Source organism: Marmota marmota, unplaced genomic scaffold (assembly GCF_001458135.2).
Source record: "Marmota marmota marmota unplaced genomic scaffold, marMar, whole genome shotgun sequence".
In the NCBI taxonomy this organism is placed as follows: Eukaryota; Metazoa; Chordata; class Mammalia; order Rodentia; family Sciuridae; genus Marmota; species Marmota marmota.
In genome coordinates, this window is record NW_026000249.1 from 12,538,343 (window position 1) to 12,549,924 (window position 11,582).

An 11,582-nucleotide genomic window follows, 5' to 3' on the forward strand; every position below is an offset into this window, starting at 1 on the left:
CAGGACAGAAAAGCTTATTATAAGAGAAGGTTGAGACTAGATAGAGTGAAGCTGGCTTTGCCTCCTTGTATAAAAGGCAACTTTAAAGGACAGTGGTAGAGTCAGTGGACTGTTTTAAGAAATGAGGTGCGTTTTTCATGTTCTAGATGTCTTGATAAAATCAAAATCAAGGCAAATAGCAGTCAGTACTCAATTCTAGCCAATGGCTCTGTGGTCAAATGAGTTCATACAGTTTATAAAAACCCATACTTATGAACCTAGGGAACTGCCTTCAAAATATGCATTTTTCTTTCTACATCCAACCCCTATTTTTGGTAGGTATAGAACAGGGGGATAGGAAAATGGACCTTCAGTAGTCATGGTAATGTAAAGTGTGGGAGTAAGCACTTATTTTTTTTCTCTTTTATTTTCCATTTGGAAACAGGATGACTTGTCCTTTACAAAAAGTGTTAGGAGTGAAAGAGTCATTGCTACTGTATTACTAGGGTTATTCTGAAACTTTGTTGCTGGCATCAAGGACAGCACCAACAATTAACACTACACAAACCCCAGCAATCTCTGACTGTTTTGTGGCATCACATTTGAAATAAAATGAAATGGTCAGAATATAAGCAGGGCTTGGGAGCTTTCTCAGGACTACCAAATCAGAGGAAGAAACTTATAGGGCTGTGTAGGGTACTTCACAGATAATGTTCCTCTCACAATGTTTTGGGGTTGAACCTATTCATCGAACCTACCCTTCTTAGGATATTAGTGTAGCTACTTGATGACCTAAAATAGACTGGGGGGGGGTAATGACAGAAAATGAAAAAAAAAAACCAAGTTGACTTTTTATAAATGTAATTGAGAATATCACAGAGAAAATATTTGAAAATCCTAGTGATCTGGTTCAAAGGTGTATTCTCAAATTTGTTCAAGTAACACAATTATACTCTGATTCTATAATCTAGAATTTGACCTTATACTATGAGGGAAGTGACTCTCCCTAGCAATGGTTTCCTCTGAAGATTTCGGAGCAAAGATGTAATTTTGGGCAAAATGGATGGAACCTAAGGGTGCCAGTAAGGGTTCAACTATTAATTTCTGAACCTCTTTCAATAAGTGTTGATCTTCAAAGTCTTCATTTCACTAGAAAATTAAGTTTGGCTCATTATATTTTTAACAGAAAATCCACAGGGTTCATGTCATAGCAAATTTCAGAGTAGGGCCTCACAAGCTTTATGGATATTTTTTCATAATCAGCTAACATGAAATACAAGATCACATTTATAATTGATCTGGGTTATAACCAAGACAATACTTGATTTATCCCAAAATCATATATGTCAAATATTGGTGTAGCTAACTCCTTATGCTTATATTATCACCTTTATACTACTTTTTAGGTTATAAACATATAGTATGTTTAGATGTAATATACTTGGGAAAGTGTCATTATCTCATTTTATAGATGAGAAAAGCATTCCTTAGAAGTTAACTGACTTATTCATGGAAAAAACACAAGGACAGAGATACAGGGTTTTGGACTCCAAGCCTAGTGCTTTTTTTCACTATAATTCTCTGCCTTTCATATGATAAACTACTTGAATGAATTAAAATGTACATTTTTGTTACCCAAGTTAAATATATTTGACCCAAGTCTTGTATCCCATCCCACACTACCGTTCTTTCAGTGATCATTGGATGATAAGTATATTTTCATGATTTTGTCTGATGTCAATAAATTCTACATATAGAAATTTCAGATGCTCAAAGTAAAGCATTAGATATTTGTATTTAGCTATATACAATATAGAAAGAATATTTACTGGAAAAAAATCACTGGGTATTTGAACATAGCTGTTTCCTATAGGCATGTTTTTCTTTAGCAGGGTCCAGGTGGATTCAAGTCCAGTGCATCAAAAAGTCCCTGGCAGATAGTCAATAAATACTTGTTGAATGGACCTTCCCTAGTTTGCTAAAACATTTATGTGATTATTAAATAAATTTATCCATAAACTACTTTAAAATATATTTTCAAAATGACATTTTTATTTTTACAGTTTTACTGGCAACTTTTAGGGTTTTTTTTACCAAGACACCATTTTCCATTCCTTGATAATATCTATAGGCATATCAAAACATAATTTGGTTTTAAAATTGGGTAGGAACATTTCCTTTGTTCAATGCCTTCTTCAGAGGATGTTTACTCCCAAACCAAGGGAAGGACACATCCTTACTAAGCAGATGTTCTTCCACGTCTGTTCAAATATCAAGTCTGTTTTATTTGTCCTTTACATTTAAATACATTAAATAGAATTAAATTATAAGCAAGATTAATAGAATTTAACTTGGAGTTATTTAAATCAGGCTTTCCAAGTAGGACAGCATAACTGCTAGCTAAGGGTCACGAAGACCTGGTAGCTACATTAAGATCCTAATATTTCCAAAAACTATCTGAACACTTTCAATTATTATGGCAATTCATCATTTCTTCCTTTACAATCTAAGTTAAGCTCCTAAGCAACCTACCAAGACCCTGCCTCAAAATAAAATAAAAAGGGCTGAGGATGATGCTCAGTGGTAAAGAGCCCCTGGGTTCAATTCTCAGTACCAAAAACAAAAACAAAAACAAAAAACAACTAAGTTCAGCAAATTCAAGCCTAGTTTTGAACTTAAATGCTTTTACATTTTTAAAAGATTTTAAAAATATAAAACAAAGAAGGCTATGCAGCAGGGTCTGTAGGTGGCTCACAAAGCCTAAAATATTTACTATCTGCTTCTTTGCATACAAACTTCCCATGCTGAGTTCCAAAATTCCATTACTGGAGCCATTTTAGGATGTCAGTACTGATGAATTAACCTGGAAGGCAGTAATTCTCAGCTGGGGGAGGTCATTTTGCAATGCCTGAAGACAATTTTTGGTTGTCACAATGGTGGTGATGGGCAGGCTGTACTTTTGGCATCTAGTGGGAAGAGGTCAAAGATGCTGTATGCTGTAGTGCACAGCATAGCCCCCAGAACAGATAATTGTCTTTCCTCAAATGTCAGTAGTGCCAAAGTAGAGAAATCCTTCTTATGTTTTTGTTTTTATTAGGATTTTTTCAGCTACATTGATTATGTAAAATTTAAAAATGCCAAAGAAAAATTAAATCTTATAGAACTTTGGGGACAAATATATTACAATCTCTAAGGTGATGCTATCTTTGGCAATTAGGCAGACACCATATTTTCCAATGTAATCTTCCCCAAGATGCAGTAATCTTGCTCCCTCTATAACTCTGTCCCTTTTGGTTTAAATCCTGCCTGCTATAGAAGAACCCAAGAAACTGAATGCAATCTAACTTATTGAATGGCAAAGCTGCTGAACTGACACAGGCCTTTAAGACATCTCAGTTAGCAGAGTGCCCATTATTAGCACACCTAAAGGCTCAATCTGTAGCAGTTTCCCACTTAAGACAGGATTCTTCTAAGAGTTTAGAAGACTACTGTGAGTGGTGACCTGTCAAGGGGGCAGGAGGCAACACTTTGTTGCCTAATCCAGCTGCTTTGCTTTTCTGAGTGTAAAAGGACAAAAGAAGAGCTTGCATCCAAGGAGCATGTTATCAAAGATCCTTGGGTTCTTAAAGGTCATCTCTGCAGACATTGATGCAGGAATCTGCTCTTAACATCTCAGGGTTCTTTGTCTGATGACAGGTGCTATGATGCCTTGGGCAGTCCAGTCTCTTCTGTGAGTTATTCAAGTGGCAGATACTCTTTTTAAAAAGATTGAGCCCAGACCTGAAAGGGCAGCATTTGTGCATTTGCCCAGCCAGTCAATTGCTTTTTACACTTTATTTTTGCACTTAGGGGAAAATTAAGAAGAGATTGAGGTCACTTTTCAGTCTCCTTTCATTTTATAGGAAGTATGTCCAAATAACATAAGTACAATTTCATTCTAGTGTTGCCTGACATTTAAGTACATTTCATTTATGTGACTAAGTATCTCAAATGCCCACCCCACTTAACTCATTTAGATTTGAGGATCAATCTTTTTCTTTATCCATGCAGGTAAACATTTTGGGCAAACACTGGTTATTCATTTAAACTGAAATTTCAGTATAAAGCCACAAGAGGAAGCCCAATTTTTTAATGACTCGTGGTATCTTCATAGATGTCATATTAGAGTTAGGAAAGGATGATTATTTTTCTAAGTGGACACAAACTCTAAACCTCTCAGGATTCAACAGACCTATAAATCTCACAGAACAGTTGAGAATTAACTGGCAACACCTTATGATAAATAAGAGGAGAAGTAAGCTAACAGGATTTATTTGTTTTTCTTCCTGAGAGTTTGCAGCATCCCATGGCACAGGAGCTAGGGCACTGTGAGATGCGGGTGAGCTGATCAACATTGAATTGTGGGATGTGCCATCTGGTATGTGACTTTGGGGCTCAGTATGAGCCCCAAGTGATACTTGAGATAGGCTTAAAACAGACTTTTGAAGTCACCTGCTTGGTAGCACATCACAGCAAGCAGGCCTGTCTGAAGCACTGCCTGTGTCTCCACCACATACCCAGAAGGCCACAGAACTACTGAGGAATCCTGCCAGACTGATTTAATGACCAGCAGGGGAGGTGAGTAATCTCTAACCTTTAAAAGACAAGGGGGAAAAAGGAAATCAACACCAGTTGTTATTTCATATGGGAAGCCCTGAATAATATGTCATGCCTTCAACTTCAGAATTCATTTTTTTTAACAAAAGAAGGCAACAAGGGAATAGATAAGCTATTTTTATTTTCTTGCTGTCTAAGAAAGTCTCTTGAGAATATTGTTTCTGGTATTTTAGAAGATCCCCATTATTAGGACTTCCACTTTACGTTTAACTTGCACCGAGTCAAGATGATTTATTTGAGTGTAAAGCAGTTATCTTGGGAGGTGATATCAGAAAATGCCAATAAAGAAGTGGAGAACTAAAAGTAGGGAGTAGCAATTAGCCCAACAGGAAGGAAATACCAAACAAACATCCACTGTGGGCATCCAGGGCTCATTCTCACTGGGACTCTGGGAAACACTGTAGAATAGTGTCTGAGAAATCCCAACTTATGGGTAAAGAAGCTGGTTATTCCCCAACTCCAGTCTATGTGTCTGCCTGTGATGGCAATAAATCACTGGCATTTCCATACACTGAATTAGTCCTTATGACTGGATTTTTTTCAATATTCAGACAGAGCACTACAAGTGCTTGCAGTAAATAAGTCTGGCATGTAGAAGTGAGCGTGAACTGAGAGGATATGGGTGGAACCCTAAGAACATCTGTCTTAAGGGTCTCAAACCCAACCAGAGTTATACCTTTAGGAATTTAGGGCCAAGTTTCCAAAGGATATCCATCCTTCACTCTACTAGATGTCCACAATCCCATCTCCATGAAGCTAATAAGCATAGCTGTTATTTTTTTTAGTTTGACAGAAACAACTGGATGCTGGTTAAGATTATTCTAAACACATGGTTTTAGATGCCAAACCTCCACATTTGAGAGGCATATCCATTCTTTATGAATACAGAAGTCCGCACGTCCCCATCTCTTAGCCCCCATCTTCACACTTATACTGTTTTTGTTCTCCCTAGAAATAGACCCCCTCCATTTAAAGTCCAACTCACATGCTTACTACTTATGAGGCTTTCTCAGATTCATGTCTTTCCTAAATCTACCTGGTTTACACTTATATTCACATTCTTTAATGCTTAACTGCAGACCAATATATAATTTGCTATATGGTCATGCTATAGTTTCTCTTGTGCAAGATCACAAATTTTTCTAAGATAGGAACAATGTCTGATACTGCCAAATCTCTCCTAGACCCTAGCATAATGTGGAGTGTGCAGCATGTGCTTAATAAATTGTTGCTGCTTGATGGCTTAGAGGATGGGAAATGTGTTCTCCTTCGCTATTGATTTTTTTGGGGTCAAATAAATGTTTTGCCTGGTAGCACGAACACATGATTTCCTCAGATATATCTTCATCTTTCATCCTTGACAAATCTTGGTTTCAAACTTGTTGATAAGCATCCATTCTGGGCTTCCCTGCTGGCATTTACTTTATGAGGAGAAATTCTTAGAAAACCAAACACCTAACATCCTCCCTTCCTCTGGTTCAAGTTAAACTTGACCTTAGTCCCCATGTAAGAAGGGGGACCACTCTGCAGTTCACATAAGTATCCTGGAAGTCTGCTATTCACACTACAGAAGGATTTATTTGCTTGAAGCAAAATCTCAAAACATTGGGCCACACTCACACTCAAAAGTAAACATGACACACACTTTAAAATCAAGGACAGATGGTTTTTCCAGCCATACCAATCAATGTTAAAGTGATCAGCATTCTGATGTTATTTAGCCCTGCTCTTCTTTAGAGTGAGCCCAGGATAACAAAAAGTATTGTCTATGAGGAGAACTTAAAAAATGATACTGGTACAAAGCCAGCATATGTCTGAGCTTAATGAACATACTAGAACTATCAATTTTTCAGCTTTGAAGGTGAATATTCTTTTGCCTATTTGTCTGTGAAGCTCTCCCACTGTCATTAATACCATGACTTTGTCAATTCCAACTGTCAGAAGAAAAAACACATCTCTGCTATAGAGCTATCAATATAAGTGCTCAAAATATTTTTATGATATTTAATACCTAACTTTTGTGAGATCTGAGTTGTTGGATTTTGTTTTTATTCTTGTTGTGGTATAACATCTAGGCAAGTGGTCACACTGAAAGAAGTTTGATTGAACTCAGACTTTTTAACATGCACACACATCCCTTGTTAAAATACTGATTCTGATTCTGTGGGCTTGGGGTGGGAACTTCCAGTCTGCATTTGTGTCAAGTTCTCAAAAGAGATGCTGATGCTACTGGTCAGCAGACCACACATGGAGTAGTAAGGCTTAAATTAGCTGTTGTGAATAGAACACTGGATTTGGAATTAAAACAACAAAGTTCAGGTCTCAGTTCTCCTAAGTATGTAACTTTGGACAATTCACCTCAACTTCCTGAGAAACAGGTTCCTCATTTGCACTGGTGTCACAGTATCTTCTTCACCCACTTAAGGTAAGGATACAATGAGACAAGGTATGTGAAGGCCCTGTGTAACCATAGCCTTGTGTAGGTTGTGTTATCATTATTACTCTTTGCTTTGAAAATGACAGTTATTTTCTCATGTACTAGCTCTTTCAGAATGTTTTTTGCCTGTTGAGTAAATACACATGTAAGCATTTTTTCTTTGATCCAACAGGCAATAATGGGTGCTCAATCTACATTCTCAGTACTCAGATTGGCAATTTGCTGGTCTTTTAATGACTCCATCTGAGGCATTACAAATGACTGCATTCATCCTACTGCTGAGCACACAGCTCCTCCTCCTTTATAAAGTTCTTAGGCAGGCCTAGATGTCAGTAGAGCCGAGCCCTTTGCATTCCAACTCCAGATAGTTTCTCTGTGCTCAGAAACTTGTATTCATGCTTGAAGGCACCTTGCATACAAAAAAGCCTTCAGTCCCTGCCCAGGGAAGTGCCTTTGGAATTAAAAGCTCTAAGAGGCTATATAGGCTGTGGTTTCAAGGTTCTCTTCACCACTATCTATAGCACAGCATGCCAGAAAAAGGGATTCTCTAGCAATTTAGGTGGGAGAGTTGATAATTCTCCTCTCTCACTTAATTTACATGACTACAGTGTTTCCCTGGGAAATCTTGCCCACATGAGTAGATCTACAAGCACTTCAAAGGGAAGAGTGTTGTCAGAATTGCCAGAGATCAGGAAAACCAGGCAAAGTGATAATTGTAAAGCCCTTTGAAACTAAAATGTTGTAAAAATTTGCTGACTGAGGATTCTGATCATTTAGGTCAGTGTGCTTCCCCCCACCCAACACTTCTCAAATTTTCTTTTTATAGGGTTCTAAAAGAAATCAATAATTAGGCTCAAAATTAAATCCATCAAAGAAGATTCCTCTGTCTACCTAGTTCTCTAAGCCTAATCTCCTCAAATACAACTAGCCTTAGTGTGAAGGTTACTACTGCTTCTCAAGTTTGAATGAGCTTCTGAATTTCCTGAGAATTTCTATCAACATGCAAATTCTGACTTAGTAGATCTGGAGCAGCAGGCCCAAGATTCTGCACTTTTAACATACACCCAGGAATGCTGTTTCCAAACCACACTTTGAGTATAGTAGTGGCTTGGTGGACCTGAAGAACTTTTCTGAAACTTTGTGTATCCTGCCTAAATAAATACTCAGTGCTATTCAGTTGCCTCCATAAACTAAAGCAGTGAGTCTCCAACTTGAGTGGCTAGCCCCTGAAAGGCCTATTTAAACATACACTGTGGGCTCCACCTTCACAGTTTCTGAGTTAGTAGGTCTGGTATGGATCCTAATAATTTTCATTTCTACCAGTTCCCTAAGGTGATGCTGTTCCTCCTGGTTGGTACAGGGACCACACTTTGAGAGCACTGCTGTAAAGCATCCTAGTAATTAGCTGCCAGGACTAATTCCAAAAATGCAGTCTCTCCCTGTAGAAGCTGGCCAACAGATACAAGCAGGGTGAAAAAGTTATTTGTTCAGTAGTTAATTCTGAACAGTGCTATAATAGCTAGTGTACAAAGGGTACTACATAAATCTGAATATTTGAAGTTTACAGAGTAAGGCAGGTATATTGCACAGAGGGATCTGCTCCATTGCATATCTCCAGGAGCTGGAGTTTGGGAGAAAGGGGCTAAGTAGAGGAAAGGACATGCTGAGATGGAAGAAATCACATCCCCTACTCACACACACATAGTAGATGTTGCTACTGTACCCACATACATGATTGCCAAAGTTTCCTTTCTTCCAGAGATTTCCCACAAAGTCACCTGCCATTTGCCTTTGCAGAAACTTCCTTTGAAGCAAACCAGAAGTCACAGCAGACACAAATCAGAACTATGTGTTGTGTTTCTGACACAGTGCCCCAGTTGTGTTAGAGAAAAAAAATTACTCATAGCACTTGTTAAAGAATGATAAGGCAGACTTTATAGAGAGAAATGAGGAACTTTGGCAGATACCCAGAGTAATCAGATGAGGAGTTAGGGGATTCTGGCTAAATGGAGTTAATTGCATTCTTGATAAAATCAGGAATTTTAAAGCCAAGGCCTAAGTGGGAAGAGAGTTCAGGAGCTTGACTGGAGTTTGGTCAAAGACAGAGCCTTTGTCAGTTGTCAGAGGTGAGGTGTCCACAGGGACAGACCTGGTAGCTAATATTCAGTCTAAACAACTGTTAAGTGCTATTGGAGATGAAGAAATTCAGTAAGTACTGGTTTGGGCCTAATAGAGTAAGCATTGCTTAGAACCACAAAATTCTCTGTTTTAAGGCAATAAACTATTAAAGTGTCCTTGATCAAGTCACTTAACCTCTCTGAAAGTCTCAATTTCCCTGCTTATAAAATGAGACGAGCAATAGATGTTATGAAATCCACCTAGTCTTCTCCATAACAAAGGTCTGCTCTCCAGGGCAGGGGACCTACCAGAGCACAATTCTGAAACTTTATCTTATAGATTCTTCCTAGGGCAGTTCCTTCAATCCCCCTGTCCTACCTAATGAGGTTTCAGGGATTCAAGGAAGTAGATTTAAAGCACTGCAGCCAGGAAAGAGAGTAGAGGACAGGATAAAACATCTATGCCACTGGAGAAGTACTTGTTAAGGTCATATCCCCAAGGTATAGGCCCACTAAAAGAATGAGATTACTTTGGAAGATTTTATAACATTTATTTGACTTCTTACACTTTACCACCATATCAATAGGGCTGAAAGAGCAATAGGATACAAATTCTCTAAGGAGGAACATGTAAGGAAGCCCAAAGACAAAAACAGGACAATATAGGAATTTGAATCATCTGGTACCTATAGCTACAACAAATACTAACTGCATCCTTATTCCTAGATTAGCAAAAGTCCACACTCTAAAGGCCTACTTATCTTTGTTCCTATTTACATATATGTCCAGCTTTGGAAAAAATACTTATTTTAGTTTATACAGCAGTGGGGATTGAACCCAGGGCTGCTCTGACCCTGAGATAGATCCCCAGCTCTTTTTTTATTTTTGAGACAGGATCTAAGATGTCCAGGCTAGCCTAGAACTTGCAATCTTCCTGAGTAGCTGGAATCACAGGAGTGTACCACCACACCCAGTTTAGAAAAATGATTTCTTTATAGGCATGCAAAAAATAATTTATATAGTCTGAAATACAAAGCATCAGAACCAAACTCAGATATGACACAGATGTTATAATTACCAGACAAAGAATTTGAAATAACTATGATTAATACATTAAGGGCTTTAGTGGAAAAAGTAGACAACATCAAGGACAGGTAATGTAAGCACAAAGATGGAAACTCTCAGGGTGAATGAAAAGGAAATATGAAGTTTAAAAAAAACATGGTAATATAAATGTGAAATGGTTTTGATAGACTCAACAGTAGATACAACAACCAAGGGAAGCATCAGTGAACTTGAATATAGGACAATATAAACTTCACAAACTGAAACACAGAGTGTTAAAAGAGTAAACAGAACTCAAGCAGTATCCAAGAAATGCAGGATAATATCAAAAGGTGTAACAAATAAATTATTGTAATACTAAAAGAAGAGAATGAAGCAATACACATATTTTAAGAAATAATGACCAAAACATTTAAGATTAATGGCATACACTAAACCACTGATGGAGACAACTCAGAGAACACCAAGAAATGTAAATACTCAAAAAAACCACACAAAGTATATCATATTTCAAACTACAGAAAACCAAAGTCAAAAAGAGAAAACCTTGAAAGAAGCCAGGGGGTGGGGAGAACAAGTTACATAGAGAGGAACAAAAACAAGAACAGCATTAGCCTTGTCAGAAAAAAATATATGCAAGAAGAGAATGGAGTGAAATATTTGAAGTTCTGGGAAAAAAAACCCACCAAGTTAAAATTCTATGTCTAGCAATGTCCTGCTTAAAAGTTAAGGATATATGGAACTTTCTGAGACAAAACTGAGAGAATTCCTGCAAAAAAAATGTGTAAAGAAGTCATTCAGGCAGAAGGAAAATTATATAGAAACTCAGAACAAAGAGTATTGGAGAAGTAAATAAATGAAGATTAAAATAATTTTCTTAATGAATCTTAAAGCAAGAGTAGTAAGAATTTATTGAGTGATTATAACATGGACAGGTGCAATAAATGACAGTCATGGGGTGAGGCTGTAGCTCAGAAGCAGAGCGCTTGCCTAGCATGCGTGAGGCACTGGGTTCAAACCTCAGCACCACATAAAAATAAACAAAATAAAGGAATTCTGTCCATTTATAACTACAAAATTTTTTAAAATAAATGACAGTCATGTCACAAGGGATGTGAGGGAGGAATTGGAACCTCTGTTATAAGAGCAGTACATGTGAAGCATATAGTATCATTTGAAGGTAAATTTAGATTAGGTATAAATGTGTGTTGCAAGTGCTAGGGCAACCACTAATTCTTTTAAAAAGAAGTATAAAATAAGTATAATGGGGCTGGGGTTATAGCTCAGCGGTAGAGCACTTGCCTTGCACATGCAAGGCCCTGGGTTCA